We start from the raw sequence: 22,335 nt of genomic DNA on the forward strand, positions 1-22,335 counted from the left end.
GAGTTTTTGCACATCATGTGGGATTAGTATGAAGGAAAGAGAGGAGTCAAAAATAACTCCCAAACTTTTGGCCTGCAGTTGTCATTTATTAAAGACAAAGGGAAAAGCAGTTTGGCAGGAGAGTCAAGAATCTGGAAATGTTAAGTAGACATTGGATATCTGAGTCTAGAATTCAGGAAAGAGGTTAGTGCTGAACATATTATATTCGTGCAAGTCATCAGCATATGGATGGTATTTAAAGTCATGTTCTTTTAGGACTTCCCCAAGAGTACATTTGTCTTGAAGGACTTCCAAATGTACAAGAAAAATGTTGTCAATTTTCAGACCAAAATTCAAACTCATAGAATACATATTTTTTAATCTTTAACATCTGTTAAAAAAGAATACCATCTACATATGAAAAAATTGTTTCTATCATGACAGATGGTGCTCCAGTTAGCTTAGGTCAAAAATCTATATTTATTAAAATTTTAAAAAGATAGACTGACATTTCTCTTTTTATCACTTTGTTCCATTGTATGATACATACTGAAAATAACTGTGCTCATTTTTCTGAAGCAGACTGTACAAAAAGTGTCACATAGGAGGCCCCCTTTCTGGGCAAGATGGCAGCGCCCAGGTGGCTCTGAGGGCTGCGGTGAGGTGAGCTGGAGTCAGGCCCAGAGAGGGGAGAGCCTGCCATGCCCAGGACTTGGACCCCAGGCTGGTCTTCTGTCTAACGGGGAACAGTGAGAACTGCCAGGCTGGTTTCTACAGCAGCTGCACCGTTTTGCATTCCCATCAGCTGTGCACCAGGTTCCTGTTTCTGCAGATTGGAGGGCAGACAGCAGAAGCAAGAAGAACTACAATCCTGCAGCCTGTGGAACAAAAACCACATTCACAGAAAGGTAGACAAGATGCAAAGGCAGAGGGCTATGTACCAGATGAAGGAACAAGATAAAATCCCAGAAAAACAACTAGATGAAGTGGAGATAGGCAATCTTGCAGGAAAAAAATTCAGAATAATGGTAGTGAAGATGATCCAGGACCTCGGAAAAGAATGGAGGCAAAGATCGAGAAGATGCAAGAAATGTTTAACAAAGATCTAGAAGAACTAAAGAACAAACAAACAGAGATTAACAATACAATAACTGAAATGAAAAATACACTAGAAGGGATCAATAGCAGAATAACTGAGGCAGAAGAACGGATAAGTGACCTGAAAGACATAATGGTGGAATTCACTGCCATGGAACAGAATAAAGAAAAAAGAATGAAAAGAAATGAAGACAGCCTAAGAGACCTCTGGGACAACATTAAATGCAACAACATTCACATTTTAGGGGTCCCAGAAGGAGAAGAGAGAGAGAAAGGACCCGAGAAAATATTGGAAGAGATTATAGTCGAAAAGTTCCCTAACATGGGAAAGGAAATAGCCACCCAAGTCCAGGAAGCACAGTGAGTCCCATACAGGATAAACCCAGGAGAAACACACCGAGACACACAGTAATCAAATTGGCAAAAATTAAAGACAAAGAAAAATTATTGAAAGCAAGGGAAAAATGACAAATAATATACAAGGGAACTCCCACAAGGTTAACAGCTGATCTCTCAGCAGAAACTCTACAAGCCAGAAGGGATGGCATGATATACTTAAAAGTATATCATGATATACTTAAAGTGATGAAAGGGAAGAACCTATAACCAAGATTACTCTACCCAGCAAGGACCTCATCAGATTCAACGGAGAAATCAAAAGCTTTACAGACAAGCAAAAGCTAAGACAATTCAGCACCACCAAACCAGCTCTACAACAAATGCTAAAGGAACTTCCCTAAGAGGGGAAATACAAGAGAAGAAAAGGACCTACAAAAACAAACCCAAAACAATTAAGAAAATGGTAATAGGAACATACATATCGATAATTACCTTAAACGTGAATGGATTAAATGCTCAACCAAAAGACACAGGCTTGCTGAATGGATACAAAAACAAGACCCATATATATGCTGTCTACAAGAGACCCACTTCAGACCTAGGGACACATACAGACTGAGCAAGGGGATGGAAAAAGATATTCCATGCAAATGGAAATCAAAAGAAAGCTGGAGTAGCAATATTCATATCAGATAAAATAGACTTTAAAATAAAGAATGTTACAAGAAACAAGGAAGGATATGACATAATGCTCAAGGGATCAATCCAAGAAGAAAATATAACAATTATAAATATATATGCGTCCAACATAGGAGCACCTCAATACATAAGGCAACTGCTCTCAACTATAAAAGAGGAAATCAACAGTAACACAATAATACTGGGAGACTTTAACACCCCACTTACACCAATGGACAGATCATCCAAACAGAAAATTAATAGGGAAACACAAGCTTTAAATGACACAATAGAACAGATAGATTTAATTCATATTTATAGGACATTCCATCCAAAAACAACAGATTAAACTTTCTTCTAAAGTGCGCATGGAACATTCTCCAGGATAGATCACATCTTGGGTCACAAACCAAGCCTCAGTAAATTTAAGAAAACTGAAATCATATCAGGCATCTTTTCTGACCACAATGCTAGGATTTTAGAAATCAGTTACAGGGAAAACAACGTAAAAAACACAAACACATGGAGGCTAAACAATACATTACTAAATAACCAAGAGATCACTGAAGAAATCAAAGAGGAAATCAAAAAATACCTAGAGACAAATGACAGTGAAAACATGACGAACCAAACCTATGGGATGCAGTGAAAGCAGTTCTAAGAGGGAAGTTTATAGCTACACAAGCCTACCTCAAAAAACAAGAAAAATCTCAAATAAACAATCTAACGTTACACCTAAAGGAACTAGAGAAAGAAGAACAAACAAAACCCAAAGTTAGCAGAAGGAAAGAAATCATAAAGATCAGAGCAGAAATAAATGAAATAGAAACAAAGAAAACAATAGCAAAGATCAATCAAACTAAAAGCTGGTTCTTTGAGACGATAAACAAAATTGATAAACCATTAGCCAGACTCATCAAGAAAAAGAAGGAGAGGACTTAAATCAATAAAACTAGAAATGAAACAGGAGAAGTTACAACAGACACCACAGAAATACAAAGCATCCTAAGAGACTACTACAAGCAATTCTATGCCAATAAAATGCACAACCTGGAAGAAATGGACAAATTCTTAGAAAGGTATAACCTTCCAAGACTGAACCAGGAAGAAATAGAAAATATGAACAGACCAATCACAAGTAATGAAATTGAAACTGTGATTTAAAATCTTCCAACAGGGCTTCCCTGGTGGCGCAGCGGTTGCGAGTCCGCCTGCCGATGCAGGGCACATGGGTTCGTGCCCCAGTCTGGGAAGATCCCACATGCCGCAGAGCGGCAGGGCCTGTGAGCCATGGCCGCTGAGCATGTGTGTCCGGAGCCTGTGCTCCACTACGGGAGAGGCCACAACAGTGAGAGGCCCGCGTACCGCAAAAAAAAAAAAAAAAAAAAAAAATCTTCCAACAAACAAAAGCCCAGGACCAGATGGCTTCACAGGTGAATTCTATCAAACATTTGGAGAAGAACTAACACCCACCCTTCTCAAACTCTTCCAAAAAACTGCAGAGGAAGGAAAACTCCCAAACTCATCCTGAGGTCACCATCACCCTGATACCAAAACCAGACAAAGATACTACAAAAAGAGAAAATTACAGACCAATATCACTGATGAATATAGATGCAAAAATCCTCAACAAAATACTAGCAAACAGAATCCAACAACACATTAAAAGGATCATACACCATGATCAAGTGGGATTTATCCCAGGGATGCAAGGATTCTTCAATATACGCAAATCAACCAATGTGATACACCATATTAACAAACTGAAAAATAAAAACCATATAATCATCTCAATAGATGCAGGAAAAGCTTTTGAAAAAATTCAACACCCATTTATGATAAAAACTGTCCAGAAAGTGGGCATAGAGGGAACCTACCTCAACATAATAAAGGCCATATAGGACAAACCCACAGCAAACATCATTCTCAATGGTGAAAAACTGAAAGCATTTCCTCTAAGATCAGGAACAAGACAAGGTTTTCCAGTCTCACTGCTATTATTCAACATAGCTTGGGCAGTCCTAGCCACAGCAATCAGAGAAGAGAAAGAAATAAAAAGAATACAAATTGGAAAAGAAGTAAAACTGCCACTGTTTGCAGAGGACATGATACTATACATAGAGGATCCTAAAGATGCCACCAGAAAACTACTAGAGCTAATCAATGAATTTGGTAAAGTTGCAGCATACAAAGTTAATGCACAGAAATCTCTTGCATTCCTATACACTAATAATGAAAAATCTGAAAGAGAAATTAAGGAAACACTCCCATTTACCATCGCAACAAAAAGAATAAAATACCTAGGAATAAACCTATCTGGGAGACACAAGATCTGTACACAGAAAACTATAAGACACTGATGAAAGAAATTAAAGATGATACCAACAGATGGAGAAATATACCATGTTCTTGAATTGGAAGAATCAATATTGTGAAAATGACTACATTACCCAAATCAATCTACAGATTCAATGCAATCCCTATCAAATTACCAATGACATTTTTTACAGAACTAGAACAAAAAATGTGAAAATTTGTATGGAGACACAAAAGACTCCAAATAGCCAAAGCAGTCTTGAGGGAAAAAAACCGAACTGGAGGAATTAGACTCCCTGACTTCAGACTATACTACAAAGCTACAGTAATCAAGACAATATGGTACTGGCACAAAAACAGAAATACAGATCAATGGAACAAGAGAGAAAGCCCACAGATAAACCCACGCACATATGGTCAACTAATCTATGACAAAGAAGGCAAGGATATACAATGGAGAAAAGACAGTCTCTTCAGTAAGTGGTGCTGGGAAAACTGGACAGCTACACATAAAAGAATGGAATTAGAACACTCCCTAACACCATACACAAAAATAAACTCAAAATGGATTCAAGACCTAAATGCAAGACCGGACACTATAAAACTCTCAGAGGAAAACATAGGAAGAACACTCTTTGACATAAATCACAGCAAGATCTTTTTTGATCCACCTCCTAGAGTAATGGAAATAAAAACAAAAATAAACAAATGGGACCTAATGAAACTTAAAAGGTTTTGCACAGCAAAGGAAACCATAAACAAGATGAAAAGACAACCTTCAGAATGGGAGAAAATATTTGCAAATGAATCAACGGACAAAGGATTAATCTCCAAAATATATAAACAACTCATGCAGCTCAATATTAAAAAACAAACAACCCAATCCAAAAATGGGCAGAAGACATAAATAGACATTTCTCCAAAGAAGACATACAGATGGCCAAGAAGCACATGTACAGCTGCTCAACATCGCTAATTATTAGAGAAATGCCAATCAAAACAATGAGGTATCACCTCACACCAGTCAGAATGGGCATCATCAAAAAATCTACAAACAAAAAACGCTGGAGAGGGTGTAGAGAAAAGGGAACCCTCTTGCACTGTTGGTGAGAATGTAGATTGATACAGCCACAATGGAGAACAGTATGGAGGTTCTTTAAAGAACTAAAAATAGAATTACCATATGACCCAGCAATCCCACTACTGGGCATATACCCAGAGAAAACCATAATTCAAAAGGACACATGCACTCCAATGTTCATTGCTGCACTATTTACAATAGCCAGGTCATGGAAGCAACCTAAATGCCCATCAACAGACGAATGGATAAACGAGATGTGATATATACATACAATGGAATATTACTCAGCCATAAAAAGGAATGAAATTGGGTCATTTGTAGAGATGTGGATGCATATAGGGACTGTCATACAGAGTGAAGTAAGTCAGAAAGAGAAAAACAAATATCGTATATTAATGCATGTACGTAGAACCTCAAAAATGGTACAGATCAACCGGTTTGCAGGGCAGCAATTGAGACACAGAAGTAGAGGAAAAAAGTATGGATTGAGAAACAGAAGTAGAGAAAAAAACGTATGGACACCAAGGGGGGAAAGTGGCAGTGGGTGGTGGTGGTGGTGTGATGAATTGGGAGATTGGGATTGACATGTCTACACTGATATGTATAAGATAGATGACTAATAAGAACCTGCTGTATATATAAAAAAAAAAGTTCTGTTATTTAAAGTATCTTTCAAGATGTATGCAATATGTTTGATTTTCCTTTTATTTGAATTCTTGGGTCAAATTTTACTTTTAAATGCTTTGAATAAATATGAATTGATTCTGCTGGAAAAAAAATGTCACACATAAAGTTGTTAAAAATCATTCAGTAAATATGTACAAATGATTAATCATTGTCAGTTAACAGAATTGTTAAAACAAATAGCAGGCAGTAGATTAAATGATCTTGTGTTCTTGGCCAATGCTGTTTGTTCGAGTTATAGAAGCACTTTAGAAAAATTTATTGTATTCTTAACTCCTATTCAAGATTTTCCTGTCCAAGGGAACGCTTGCCAAATATTCAATAATCAAAGGTAAAGAGGCAATGTGATTTGTGGTTACTGATAGATATCACACTGCATATAAATGAGCTAAATTTGAAGCACCAATGAAAGGAAAGGCTTATTTGTGACCTAGCTAGACAAGTGCAAAAATTTATATTAAAGTTGAAATGTTTCATATTACATATAAGTAACAATATTCCATATTTTCCTAACATGAATCAATATGCAGAAGCTTTTGTGATTAGCAGTGTTATGTAAATCGCTGTGAAAACTACAAGAAAAATTTGAAGAACACTTTGTTGATATTGATAAATTTAGAGTTCCTTTTCAATTTATATAATATCCCCTTTGAATTCAATGTTAACAATGCTGCACTGACACAAGAGTTAGTGAATTTACTTAACCTGGACAGATGTCATTTCAAAACTCCTATTTGTCTTCAAAGTTAAATAGATGCCTCTAAAAAATATGAACCAGTTTTTTTAAATGTGAATGTGAATATAAGACAACAGCTGCTTTTCAGTACTCAATTTAGTTACTGGAAACTTTTAAATACATTTGGAAATACCTGGATATGTGAACTTAATTTCTGACTACGTACTTTATGAAATCTGAACGCAGATCAAGTATTGCCAATGAAAATTCTACATTTAACACTCAAATTGAGATGCGTTATAAATGTAAAATCCATATCAGATGTCAAAGAGTTGGTAAGAAATAGAGAATGTAAAATATTTCATTAATACTTTTCATATTGATTACAGGTTGAAATAATATTTTGGTCATATTGAGTTAAATAAAATATATTATCAAATGTAATTTTACCTATTTCTTTTTAAATTTTTAAGTGTGACTACTAGAAAATTTTAAATAACACATGTGGCCTGCATTATATTTTTATGGGACGGCACTGGTCTGGGATACAGGAAGCAGTGACTGTGCTTGCACATTGGAGGGTGAGAGCCAGAGAGAATGTTGCTATGTAACCAATATGTATTGGATGTGAAAAATCTAAATAGGAACCTCTCCAAGCTTGAGTATGTATTACAAGTGTCATATTTGAGAAGTCATTTATTTTAATCCAATAAGATATTCATTTTCTGTTAAGACCTTAAGCAGGAAGATCAAACTCATCCACTGGTCTTAAACACAGTGAATTTGGCAGAGACGTTGCTGATGACAAAGAAGAGATTTTGAGCATTCAGATTCGAGGGACCTACAGCATATCCTCAGTACTTCACAGTGAAGCAGGCAACAAGCCTTTACAAAGAGTTTCATAAAGAAGTCGACTTACTTGAACTTAGTGCACAGGCAGACCTCGTTTTATTGTGCTTGACTTGACTGCACTTTGCAGAAACTGTTTTTCAGAAATTGAAGGTCTGTGTCAAGCAAGTCTCCTAGAAAATCCAGCTTGTGGCCTGTTTCCATCAGGATGTGCTACAGCTTCCTCTCCCATCCTCACAAATCAGCAAAGAACCAACATCATGACATCAATACTTGGACTGTACATACTGATTCTGAAGAATAATACATGAGAGAGATGACCTGGAAGATGTACTGTTGGAGGAAGTCACTGAGAGGATGTGACCACCAGTTGACCCATGAGCTGGAGCCGGCTGATCCCAGGCTCCCTACCATCTCCTTGTCCTTGGAAGACACATCTTTCCCCGAACTAGGAGCCACATGACGGATTCAGGCTTCAGTGAGCAGTGTGTTGTTGAGACCATCTGCATGGTGTGTACATGACTGAACCCCATTAAGGCCTCTGCATAAACTCTTAAGATTCTGTGGATGCGAGTGGAAGATCTTTGTCTTGAGGCCGCCCGGGACAAGCCTGGCATGTAAGTTCCCTTGCTTATTAAACATGTCGCCTACCAATCAAAAATGGTCTGCGTTTTCTCCACCTCTCCCCGCCCTCTGTAGAGTTCAGTTTCAAATCTCACCCAGGGAACTCCTGAGGTTGCGAATACAATTATATTCCCAATGTCCTCAATAGATTTTAAAGAGAAACGGCCTGAGAATAAGGTACCAGCCTTGACCCTATCGTGGATGGGTGTTACTTGACCTCTCTTTCTTTTCTTTTCTCATTTTATGAAATTGATGGTTCTCAGCCAGAGGATCCTATCAGAATCCCCTAAGAAGTTTTTCTAAATACACGTTCCCATCTCTGGGGGATTCTCACCTGCCATGACTCGGGGGAGACAGGGGGTGGTGAGGAAGGACTTCGTCACTGTGGTTTTGAAAAGACTCCCAGGCTGAGTCCCACAGGCTGCTCTACTTGAGCACCTCCCCCCTCCCCCTGGTCCTCAGCCAACTAAAACAATCCCTGATTCTAGGACTCAGTGAATCGTGAAATAATCTAATAGATACGGCATAATACAAAGCATCCCTCGACCACTGAACTCGGTGACATCTGACTGCAAACAGCCTATGGAGGACAATGAAATCCCTGTGACTGAGCGCTCCCACTGCCCCCCCCCCAAAATACCCTTAACATCCTCCCCTTAACTTGTTCAAATCAGTTTCACATTCAAACTAGAGCCAAATTAGAAAATTAAACCTAGCAGACAGAAATGTGCTAAACATTTGCAGAATAAGCACATGGAAAGTACAAAAATCAGTTTTTATTATGAAGTTTGTAAAAGCAACTCGCTTCCAATTTGGACTCTTCTTGCTAATGAAATCATTCTTCTCATCCTCCCAGCTGTGCAGGGAGCGTGAATTATCACAGGCCCCGCTGTCAAGCGCCAGTCCCACTGAACTCAGAGGAGTCAGCGAGGGCTCTCTCCCCATACTGAACTGATCCAGGGGATCTGGAATTTTCCTCAACCAGAGCACATCCTGCGTATGTTGTCTGTCTCAAATGTTTGGACATCAGTTACCATATATGACAGGGTACCCGACAAATGACAGGTCAACCAATGAATGGTTGAAACTGTTCCTCTATTCTGCTTTGCATTTAGAGCATCAAGCATTGCTCCAGGATTATTTTGTTTTGAAGATATGTTTTGAGATTACATCGACAACTAAAAATTGCATTTCTAAATAATAATGTGTGAAAGAGACTGCCTGAAAGATTTTGCCAGCCTTTCTGAAAAGATGCCAGTGGATGAGCCATCTCTCTTAGAAAATTTTAGATTGACAGTAAAAGGATATGTAAACACAAGTGGAGGCAACACTTTTGTTCACGTTCTGCACTAGAAGTTGTAAAATCGCTTTTCCATTTATATGCTTTATAAAAAAAATAGTATATTCCAAAACAGAGGACCATAATTTATATTCAGAGTACCATAACAACAACAAATGATCCAATGTCACTAAATTGTCTTCATGGCTTGTCACCCGCAACTGCATTTCAGAAAGTAAGCAAGTACTACAGGTGACTAGATCTTTTTACAAAGTTACCTGTAATTGAGTTTGAAGTGAAACAGAGGATGAAACCTATAGACAATGTCACATTTTATTGCCAAAGATATTCTAGCTCTGGCATAGTTGGTTGATACCTTTTACTCTAAAGTTATGGATTTATCTGCTTTGTGTAATTATTTTACTAACTTAATATTTTATTGTTCAAATGACATGCATTCTTTGAGGAAAATAAGAAAAAATAAAGTCATGCTTTGTAATCTCATTATCTAGAGATGGTCCTTGGTAACACTCTCAGCAGACTTTAAGAGTGTCTGGGTGTGGGGGGGGGGTGTGCCTGTGTGTGTGTTGGGAAAAAATTTTAAAATAGCATTTATTCCCAAAACTCTTGCATCTATAGATGAACATAATAAGGCATCTTGGAGCAAATTTTCCTTTTTCAGGAAAGAGTCGCTTGACTGACCCTTCTTAGTTACTCAAAAGTAAGGGTAGCAGTCACCTGTTGCCTTGGAAAGATAGAGTAGAACCTTCTGGAAACTGACAGAGTCTTGCCCTCCCCATATCTTTTGATATGCAGAGTCATCATTTGTGGAGAAGGTGGACAAATCTGCATAAGGGTCTAGGAGCCTCTTGGGAGGGAAAGAACGTGAGCATGCTATTTTCCTTTTTCAAGTTCAAATGTTAGACTATTCGGGACAGTCTGGACAATGGCCTGATGGTAGGAAAGGCCCACAAGGGCTCCAAGGGGATCTCTCCAGGCAGGTAGGGGAAGTCTGGGGTAATTCATTCTCTCAAAGTGAGGGACTGAAATCTGGGGAAAGAGCTTGTCCTCAGCACAGTGTGTGGCTGAGCCTAGAAGAGCCTCGAGACCCAACATATGAGTCCAATTAGATGCAAAACAGGTCACCTTGGGATTCTGAGTGTGGAGCCGCGTGTGGCCTATGCAGATATCTGAAACTTCTAGCAGATGCTGTCTCACTGCAGCAGGGGACAGAGAATCATATGATAGTACCCCTAGCAGAGTGTGTGACCCAGAGATGGAACTCCTAAGGAATCGGGGAGGAAGGCAGCCAAGAAAGCACATGGACCCAGTCAACCAAAGCAATGACTGCTAAAGATGAGGCCCAACACTGAACCAATCAGACTGTGCACAGACCCTTTTAGACTGAATAAGCCCCTGAGGTTCTTCAACAATTCGGGATGAAATAATCCTCAAGAAACTATGGAACTTTCTGCTAAAATAAAACTCTGGAATCCCAAAATGTTTTAAAGGTGAGAAGGATGTGACTCGATTTGTAATTCAAGCTGCTGAAGTGACCATACCAGCAACATGGATGCACATATATATATATATATATATATGTATGTATGTATTTTAAAACAGAGCATCACATGAAACATAAATCCTTATAAATTGCTGACTTTCTCTTAGGTTTATTATATGTTGATTCAAATATTCATTCAATAAAACATTTATGATGCACCAGGCACTGCATAGTGTGTTAAGGCACTTCCTAGCCCTCAAGGGTTTCATAGATTCATAGGCAAGAATAAATTACGGCAAAATTTGATAAGTGCTTTCATTGAGAAATAAACAAAGCGTCACGGAAGGCCAGATTAATATTATATAGAAGTGATTTTATTTCCTTTTTCTCTGACCACTACCCAGTCTCCCTTCTTTTCTGCTTTGCCCATAAGCAGGGAAGCCACAGAAGGAATGAAAGTCGAGAAGGATATTCAGCATGTCAAACGGTCAAGTCAGATGAAAGCTGATGACATCAATGGATTTGCTACTTAGACCAAATCATTCAGAAAACATTTGTTTGGGGCTTCCCTGGTGGCGCAGCGGTTTAGAGTCCGCCTGCCGATGCAGGAAGATCCCACATGCCTCGGAGCGGCTGGGCCCGTGAGTCATGGCCGCTGAGCCTGCGCGTCCGGAGCCTGTGCTCCGCAACGGGAGAGGCCACGACAGTGAGAGGCCCGCGTACCGCAAAAAAAAAAAAAAAAATTCTTGATCCAAGAGGGAAGAGATATGGGAACATATGTATATGTATAACTGATTCACTTTGTTATAAAGCAGAAACTAACACACCATGTAAAGCAATTATACTCCAATAAAGATGTTAAAGAAAAATTACTTGATGGATACGTTCATTCACCTAAATGTACCTGGTTGAAATTGCAGCTGCCCACTCAATTTCTCTTTAAAAATTCACAAATGTGTGTGGCAACGGCTGTAGGTTCACTGGCAGCGGATCTGTTTTTACAAAGTGAAGGAGTCACCATCTAAAACCTATAAACTGTCACAGTCTGTCTTCATTGCAGAGATGTGGCCATTATTTAAATTAAACTGTGAATGATTTTTTTTTTCTCTGTGATGGTTTTTCGGATGGTGATGTGCCATAAGCCCGCCACAATAAACTGGCGTTAAGCATTCTCAACCCGTTAGTCCTGCCCATAATAGGTACAGCATACAGATGACATAAAAAAGAGTCTGTCCCTGTTTATGCCTGCTAGGGGAAAAATACTAAAAAGCCTCACTTATTCCCAGCTATGATAATACATCCTTGGTGGGAAATCTCTCTTTGAATCAGGGTGAAAGTAATCTCTCACCTGTGTTTAGTATTCAAGAGTTCATAAAGCCTTAAAGAGAAATAATGTCATTTAATTTCTACAATAATACTATGCATTGGTAGAGCACGTACTCTCGTCACTATTCTCTTTTTACATATGAGGAAACTGAGGCTTAGGAAATGTTTGGTGACTTACCCAAAGTTACAACACAGTTAGTAAATAACAGAACAGCCCAACTCCAGCTTCCACCTCCAGAGCTCCTCTCGACTAAAGGCTGCCCTTGAGGCTTTTCTTGCCTTTACCTCTTTTGCATAATGAATTCATATGAGTGTTTCAAAAAGATGAGCAGTCAAGTTCAAGGGACAGAATCTTAGTGGTTCACACACTCCTCAAGCTGCGCATCAGAATTACCTGGGGAGCTTTTGACAACCCTGATTCCCAAGCCACAGCCCAGTTCAAATACATCAGAAAATCTGGGGATGGGAGTAGATGCCGGTACTCATTTTAACTCCCAAGAGATTACAAGGTGCAGCCAAATGCACTGTTTCCAAAAATCACTGGGCTGGGCTTCCCTGGTGGTACAGTGGTTGAGAGTCTGCCTGCCAATGCAGGGGACACGGGTTCGTGCCCCGGTCCGGGAAGATCCCACATGCCGCGGAGAGGCTGGGCCCGTGAGCCATGGCCGCGCTGAGCCTGCGCGTCCGGAGCCTGTGCTCTGAGGCGGGAGGGGCCGCAGCGGTGAGAGGCCCGGTACCGCAAAAAAAAATATAAAACAATTTCTTGTCAATAAAGAGAACTAGGTTCTTTAGCTTTCTTTAGGGAGACTCCAGTAGTTTCCCTGAAGGCATCTCTAAGTAAAGGTAGATTTTCCTGTACTGGAGATATTTTACTTGGAAGCAGAATACTGATTTCTTCAAGTAGCTTACTGTCCTATGAAGTTCATTCCAAAGAAAGCAAAGATCGATGCAAATAAATTGAAACAATAGTGTCATCTAGTGGAAAGCTCAGTAATAACACTCAATATACCAATCTATGATTGAATAAATCCCTATATACTTTGAACTTTAAAACTAATTAATTTTTTTAAAACCTAGATGCAAACCTGTTTCAAGATTATGTTTTCCAATTCATGCCTCAGCCACATATCCTTAGGGGAAAAACAAGCCAACTGGTGACTAAACCCTCCAGAGGGACTCACAGATGATAACATAAGTAGTTTGCTAGTCACAGTTTAAAGGCTAAACCCCACAGAATAGGAATATTTTAATTAAATTCTTAACAGCCACACTCCTAATGCATGCCTTGGGTTTTCCAGATTTGGAGCCAAGTACACATCTCTGTAGCTGAGATAAAGGGTGATTGCTGATGCGAAAGATCAGAAAGCTAAAATGACTGACAGGCCCTTTTGGCGGCCGTCCTACTAGTGTCTTCTAGGTGATGCCTCTCAGATGACCTTTCCGAAAACATCCCATTGTTTCTGGTGGTTTTCCTCACCCCCGCTTTGCTGTTAATCAGAAGAACTTCGGTTCACAAGCTGCTCTAGATTGAAGGTTTGTGGTCCACCAAAATTCCTAGGTTGCAACCTAATCCCCAGTGTGATGGTATTTGGAGATGGAGCCTTGGGGATGTGATTAGGTCATGGGTGGAACGCTCATAAATAAGATTACTGCCTTGTAAAAGAGACCCCGGAGCTCCCTTCCCCTTCTGCCATTTGAGGACACAGTACCACTCATCTGTGAACCAGGAGGTGGGCTCTCACCAGACACTGCATCTGCCAGCACCCTGATCTTGGACTTGCCGGCCTCCAGAACTGTGAGAAATAAATACTTGTTTATTTATACCCAGGCTGTGGTATCTGTTACAGCAGCCCAAAGAGACTAAGACACAAGCAGTGCCTCACGCCAGTAAAACATATGTGGGACATACAGGGTTCCTGTCGGAAGTGAAGGAGGTTAGGTACGTGACTTACTTGTAGAAAGGTGCCAGTTATCAGTGGATTGCCTTTGAGATCTAAACGTACCCTTTATTCTTTGCTTTGCAATAATGACACCAGATCCCATGTTTTTCTTTGCAGCTTGCACGATGATCAAATTCGAACTTTGTGAGTAGAGGGTGCTGGAGGGACACTAGAGTAGGAAGGGGATCTGCCTCCTGGTTCCATGGTACACCTCCGGGTCCGCTCCTGCAGTGGGTACAGCTTCCGTGGTGCCCCACTCCTGCGGCGCCGGTTGGCCCCCGGTGCGTGGCGCCTCCCATGTATGGTATTCCTCCACAATCCCTAGGAGAGCTTCTCGGTGGAGTGCTACTGGCTTGGCAGTTTCCCATAAATGCCTTCCCTGGCACCCCCCTAGGGAGCTTTACAGGGAGCTCATCCAGGGAGTCTCAGCCCCACCTTCTCCAGTGAACTTGGATCTCAGTCCTGGGACGAGGGGTTGAGGGTGACGACAGGCTTTTCCGGATGTGTTCCTGTCTTGTGTGCTCTCTCTCAGCCCTTAGTGGCTGCCCCTGTATCTGCTATTCTTCTATTCTTGACAGTTCTTTTTACTCCTTACTAGCCACTCCACATTACTCTAATTCTCTGTTCCACTTAATAAATGTCTATATTACATGGTCCCTATTCAAATTACTTGCGGTTTATGTCTCCTGATTGGACCCTGATTGATACACTGTATAATAAATGGTAGCTAGGGGCATATCCAAGTTACGTGGGATCTGGAGTTTATATAATTTGGGGTACCCCTTCAAAAGAAATAATATGAAATTACTAATACATAATTAAGTACACAATCTTGGGAGGATCTCAGGCAAAAAAGGGACCCTGAAACACTGGCTTCACAGCAAATCCACCACTGAATGGCTATTGTCTTCTTAAAGGAAAAATGTGTGGAATACGTGTGTCTCAAGATTACCTTCTTCCTCAGCATCAAGGTGTTGGGGAAGCAGAATTAGTTACCTGTACACTACAGAGGTAAAGTGTTTTGAGGAACTGCTCATAAAGGAATGTCAAAGCCTGCCCAATAGTCTCTGCCTTCATGCTTTTCAAATGCCTGCCCACCCCCCAACTGTCTCTCTGTTGATCCTCTTCTGACTGTTCAAGTCTCAGTTAATATGTTCTTCCATTCAGTTGCTTTGCTGCCTGCCCTCCTGGGCACAAGTAATTGTTTCCTTACTTTTGCACAAACAAAGCTTAAAACATATCTTATGGGGCTTCCCCGGTGGCGCAGTGGTTGAGAGTCTGCCTGCCGATGCAGGGGATGCGGGTCCCTGCCCCCGTCCGGGAAGATCCCACGTGCCGCGGAGCGGCTGGGCCCGTGAGCCATGGCCGCTGAGCCTGCGCGTCCGGAGCCTGTGCTCCGCAACGGGAGAGGCCACAACAGCGAGCAGCCCGCGTACCGCAAAAAAAAAAACAAAAAACAAAAAAAAACATACCTTATTATGGGACTCACCAAACTGAAATCTAGGTATTTATCTGTGTCTCTCTCTCCAAGTACAGTGCACACATTAGATATTCCGTAAATGTTATGTGAGTTGAATTAAATGAAATGATGCCAATTTCAAATGTTCAAAAGACATGCCTGAGATTAGTCATCGCTCTTAAAATCAAACCTTGAGGGTGATTGATTATTCCACCTATTCAAAGTTCTGACAATGAGATTACTCAAACAAAATGAGGTACTGTTTCGCAATTTGAGTTCTATATTGCATAATGCATGTGTTGATCTAATAAAATAAATAAAATAAATTCCCCAAAACCAAAAGATGATGCGAATCTGAAGAGAAACTAGGTGTCAAGAGAATCAAACACATCTACAAGATGCTTTGAAATGACTTCCATTTAAATGAGATTAACACAGAAGTTACAGCCATGATCAGTTATTTTCCATTCTGTATTCTCCCAATAACAAGGAAGCCCATTTTCTAGCAAGTTTAGACCGTTCTGTTGTGGGAAAATGGCCTAACACTGTCTTTCTTTTTTTCCCCCAACACTTTCTAATGATACTGCTTAATTACCTTATCAAACACCAGTGCTCCAAAATGCTGAGATTTTCTTCCAACCACTCACCAAATCATCCACCCAGTCAGCTAACAGAACAGCGCCAAGCACAGGTCAATTCTCAGAAATCCCACATCTCATCTAATTGGTCCTTTCTTTTTCCACATTGTTCCTCAAAGTAAAGTAAAACTTATTTTCTACCTTACACCTGTATGTCCCTAGAAATCCCTAAATAGATTCAGATCCGGTCAGGTAGCACAGCTTTCGTTTCAGTCACACACAAACATCTGGAATCACGACAGATAAACCTGATTGATGGTCCATCTTGAATATATGCACTCAGACTGTTTCCATGGTTTCATTTCTCATCCATAAGCTCATTAGAACAAAATACTGTAGCTCTGGCTCTGTCCTAACAGTGATCAGCTTTTCTAGTCAGAGCTGGAGGGTAAAGCTAGAGAAAGAGATGAGAAGCAGAGTGGGAGAACATGAAGACATTTCCTCTTCTTGACTTTCCTCCAAGTCCCCAGACTGCACAACCATGGGGATGGTACTTGGGGGATACAGATTTCTATCTAGGGTTTTTCTTAACCTTTAATAGAAATCCATTAGAACGGAAATGGATATTTTCCTAATTCATTGTGCAGCTACAAGGAAAATAATCATTGTTAAGGGCTATAAATTGGTTTAGATATGGGAATCAGTAAGAAGTCAACAGGCATTCACAGTCCCTCTCTGGCTTTATTTAAGGCCCTCTTCACACAACTTTTGAACATTACAGGTCATCAGAGACCAGAAGAATCATGTCTCTCATCTTTCCTTATTCATCCTCCACACTTTTGACCCTCCTGATGTTTAAATATTCTTTGCCTGATGACTCATTCCTAAATTGCTTATCTCAGTAAAGCCAATATAAGAAGCATTCTCACCTTGAACAGATGCACAAGAATCCACACTGCAAGATTTTCTGAGACTTGGAGATGACGTAATATAGATCAACGTGGGAATACTGCTCATTGACCCAAGGACGCCTACAGTAGCACAGCCAAGTCATTGACAGGACAAATTCTGCAGTCAGAATATGCAGCGTATGAGTCCCAACTTCACCACTTACTAGCTATGTCATTTTATTTTTTCATTTGTAAAATAGATAAAAATTGTACTTTACTTCATAGAAATGTTATAAAAATTAAATGAGATAATGCATGTAAAATGCATTGATACAGTTAGCTATCAACAGTGATAGTTATTATTATTAGTTATTATGGTTGTTGTTCTGTCAGAAGCCTTTCAGTCACTCTTTCAACTTTCATATCATTGAGAACTGATGAATTTATGCCATTTTCAAGAGACCAGATGGGCAAACCAGAAAGCTTTGCAGGGAGATGCTCTTAGGTGAGATTAACTATGATCTTTTTCTTATTTTCCTATGTTACTTTTTCATAGTACGCTTGTTCATGAATCAGGCATCCTTCAATGTGCTCTCATAGCTGTTCAGTGGTCACCTGCCACAAGGGCCGACTGTCACAGGAGTGGCAGGGGCAGCCCTCTGTAAAGATGGGACAAATGACAAACATCATATATTTTACAACTGCATTTAATAAAGCTGCATTTACAGCTCATGAATCTCTTCTCTTTCAGTGGTTTAGGGTTAGGAAAAGAGTATATTTTCAGATTTTATTTTTGTGGCTGTGGATGTTAATTATTTGAGATGGCACAGTTGGGGGTGAGGGGGTTGAGGATTGGGGTAAGAAGGGGTCCAGGGTGGCAAAAACAGCTTCATAGTTTGGAGGTGACATGACCACAACCATGACCTTCTCCTTGGGCTTCTGGAGAGAAGGATTTTTGCTTACTGGATGAGGATGGGAAAAGACTAAAAGAAGCAGAGAGGCCAGTGTGATCTATAAAAGAGAGAACTGGAAAGCTTCTCAGGATGAGTGTTGGGGAAAGTTTTGGTAGACAGCTGAGAATGAAAGATTCCAGCTGTGGCAGAGTCAAGAGAATTTAAGAAGTAGAGCTCTGGTTTATAAATTGGGTCTTTTTTTTTTCTAGAAGTTTCTTTCACTTTGATGTAGAATTTGAAAGCTACAGAAAGGTGAGACTGGATTACACGGGGCTCTGGCTAATATCTGGGCTCTGGTCCAAAGTGGAAAATTATTACAATTTCAATAGAACTTATGTCTGTATATATTAAGCAAATTTTATCATTTTACCCATGGTACATATATTCTCTACTCTTTCCAGGGAAACATTGAACTAGATTAAAAAATTATTTTTCACGTGTTGCCATATGATACGGGGGCCAAAACACATCTAAAATGCATGGAGCATAGAAATTCTGTTTAAAAAAAAAGATTTTAATTTACATTGCTTGCCTAGATAATCTACAGATATGCTTAATTCACCATACACTAGGAAGTGTAGTCTAAGCATTATTTTTACTTAATAATGAAGGAAATGCCAAATACAATCTTTAGGGCACAGATTTTAGGAAACAGGAAACAGCTGGTTATTTTAAGTTCATTTTTAGTAGGTAGTTCAATGACTGAAATCACATGATTTTACCTGAAGAATGTATGAAACTATATAAGTACGGGAAATGGTAGTAAAATTTGGTACATTTTAGTAGCCATTTAAATATTATGCTTATATAGATTTGAGAGATTTCTAATGATGTATGTACATTATCATATTAACAATACCAGATACAGAACTGTATTTATGACTCTATGTCATAATGCATGGAAATGATGACAAAGGAAATATATCAATGTATTAGTAATTATTTGTAGATGGTAGCAGTGATGTAAGTTTTCTTAAAATCTGCAGGGTTTTGTAATTCCCTATACTGACTATACTTAGAAAAAATAACAATAAAATTCATTATTTTAATCTGTAATATTCTAATGAAGTGCTGTGTACTAGAAGACACTGGTCAATTTAAGCCTGAAATTCTTTCAGTGTCATGCAGACAAAGACAAATGACTATTACAATTCCATTCATTTAATTAAGAGGCTTTCCTGATCTCACAAGATTGGGTTAGGTGGTCCCCTATTTGCTCTAGTAATATTACCTCATCACATCTAGCTTGATACATATCCCACTATATTGTATTGCCTCTTCTCGTCTGTCTTCTCTGTTAGAACATGATCTCAGAACTCAGCACACTGGCCTGCATACAGGAGGTTTTTGATAAATGTTTGTTGAGTGAATAAAAGAATGAAATTTGTATGTTATTTATGAATAACAACATGCACTTCCCCACTGACAAAGGGAAGACAGATATAGCACAGTGACAATAGAAAAGGACAGCTTATTATTGTAAAATCATAGAAAAAATATACATATATGTTTCTCTGCCCCAGTTCCTGCACAGAGCTGCTAAAACTCTTGTGACTTCCTAAGTGATAAGAACACCAGGAACATCTTTTGTTCTGATATTTGGTCTTTGACCCTGGTTCCTGACACTGAGCTCCTAAATCCTTTGGAATTTCCTAGGTGATAGGAGTGTCTTTTGTTCTAATGAGGTGACTCTTAGAGGGCTCTTGGATAGCTTCAGGATGGGAGCCTGTCACCAGAAAGACCAAGTCATCATTCGAAGCTTGGAACTTTCCACCCACCTTCCATCCCCTGGGGAGGGGAGAAGGACTGGAGACTATAGTGATCCATCACGCCTATGCAACGAAGCCTCCATAAAATGCCTAAAGTTTAGAGTTCAGAGAGCTTCTGGGTTGATGAACACCTAGAGGTTCTGGGTCAGCGGTGCTCCCAAAAAGGACATGAAAGTGGCACGTCCCTTCCCACATACCTTGCCTACAAATCTCTCCACCTGCGTGTTCATCTATATCCTTCATCATATCATTTTATAATAAACTGGTAAACATAAGTGTTTGCTTGAGTTCTGTGAGCCATTCTAGCAAATTACTGAGCCCAACGAGGGGATCAAGAAAGCCCTGATTTATAGCCAGTCAGTACAGGTGACAGACTGGGACTTGCAATTGTTGTCTGAAGTGGGGAATGTTTTGTGGGACTGAAGTCTTAGCCTGTGGGATCTGATGCTGTCTCCAGGTAAAGAGTGTCAGAATGGAATTCAATCGTAGGATGCTCAGCTGGTGTCAGAGAATTGATTGCTGGATTTGTGGAAAACCCACAGACCTGGTGTCAGAAGTGTTGGGAGCATGGAAGTATTGTAAGAGAAAAGGAGAAACACGGGAATGTTCTCCTTATACAAGTGGGCCTTTCTCTATTTACCAAGGTTTATTCGTTCACAGAAGGATGACCAATATCACCCACATGACAGAAGTTGAGTATAGAGTCATGAAGGCAACACTTAAGAGTTAAGCATTTATGTAAATACATTTGATGATATAGCCTTGATCTTTTCAGATTACAGGCTTTAAAAAATAAACTAGAAGTTTAAAATGAAATTTATTTTCTTGGTTAAATTAGAAGAAAATATGTATCAGTCTTCTGTATATCTTTTACTATTCCAAGGAAACAAGACAAGACTATAGTAAAAAGGCAGTCACGGGCTTCCCTGGTGGCGCAGTGGTTGAGAGTCCGCCTGCCGATGCAGGGGACACGGGTTCGTGCCCCGGTCCGGGAAGATCCCACATGCCGCGGAGCGGCCGGGCCCGTGAGCCATGGCCGCTGAGCCTGCGCGTCCAGAGCCTGTGCTCCGCAACGGGAGAGGCCACAGCAGTGAGAGGCCCGCGTACCGCAAAAAAAAAAAAAAAAAAAAAAAAAGAGAAGTCAGTATGTGACAACACCAAGAATAAAGAGGGGAAAAATGACTTATTCATCTATTTTTTTAAAAACAAGTCTAACCATACAGTTTCAACTTGACTTGCAGTACTTACCAAAAAAAAAAAAAACTTACTGGTAAAAAAATATTTACTTGGGTCATTCACTTTATGTTCTTTTTTAGAAAGCCGTCTATGATATAGAGATGGATTATGACAGACCAAATAGCAAAACCAGAATTCTCTTTCCAGGTGCCTTAATTTAGCTGGGGTTGTGGAAAATCAATTACTGCAGAAATCATGCAGCTGAGTGGAGCCTTAAGCTCTAGGTGAAGTCCATCATCTTACAAACGAGAAAACTCAGTTCTAATGAGTTTGCTCACTGGCCTCAGGTCAACAAGTACTAAGTGGAGGAGCCAGAACTCAGCCTGGTCACATGCTGACAACCCCGTGCTCACGACACAGGTTAATACATTCGCCTTGTCCACTCCGTGCCCCTCCTGAACAACCACGGCAGGTTTACGGGTCTGGGAAGCCCTGCAGTGGAGAATTCTGTGTCATGTAGCTCAGTTGATTGTCTCCCAAACTTATTTGGCCATAGAACCCGTTTACCTTTCAGCAGCTACAAACATTCTCCAGCAATAAATTTCAGGGACTCCTGAGATAGTCCAAGTATCTTGGCTACAGAACCACAGGAACTAGAGCTCACAGATGCTACCAGCAATTCATGTGGTTACGAATCCCCAAACGCACTGGGTGAAATCAGTTCTTCTATTTCACCTGCCATAGACACACATACTCTGGGGCTGGTGACAACTCAGCTCGATAAAATGCCTGCAGAAGCACAAAAGCTGACTCGTGCTATCAGACTGTGCCACTCACAGGAAAAGGTAACTTGCACAGAGAAACAGTGCACAGCTGTCATCCCTTCAAACAATCCTTCAAACAGGATTGGTGCCGTTTCTCAGGAAGTGGTGTTTTGCTGTGACAGGGACTTTCAAGGCAGAAGACTCTGCTCTTAATAAGTCTTGCCAACTTCCTCTAGGCTCAGAAAGAGCAGAGGAAGAGAAAAATACAGTTGTAAGCAAGTATATTTTCCAAATTTGCGCTTGTATTCTGGCTTGCAATCCTTTCACAGGAACAGCACATAAAACATATTCTTTTGATTCTTTTAATATCTAG

General features: G+C 40.0%; 1 protein-coding gene across 1 annotated transcript in view; it reads left to right on the top strand.

Annotated features, from left to right (window-relative positions):
- Positions 1 to 3,624: 3,624 nt before the first annotated feature.
- The window catches only part of UCHL3 (ubiquitin C-terminal hydrolase L3), a 346,469-nt gene continuing 327,758 nt past the window's right edge, over positions 3,625 to 22,335 (top strand). Inside the window, exon 1 of the mRNA XM_060129263.1 lies at positions 3,625 to 3,633. The gene's annotated coding sequence lies outside the window, so the exon portion shown is untranslated. The remainder of the gene's footprint in view (positions 3,634 to 22,335) is intronic.

Source organism: Lagenorhynchus albirostris, chromosome 18 (genome assembly GCF_949774975.1).
Source record: "Lagenorhynchus albirostris chromosome 18, mLagAlb1.1, whole genome shotgun sequence".
NCBI lineage: Eukaryota > Metazoa > Chordata > Mammalia > Artiodactyla > Delphinidae > Lagenorhynchus > Lagenorhynchus albirostris.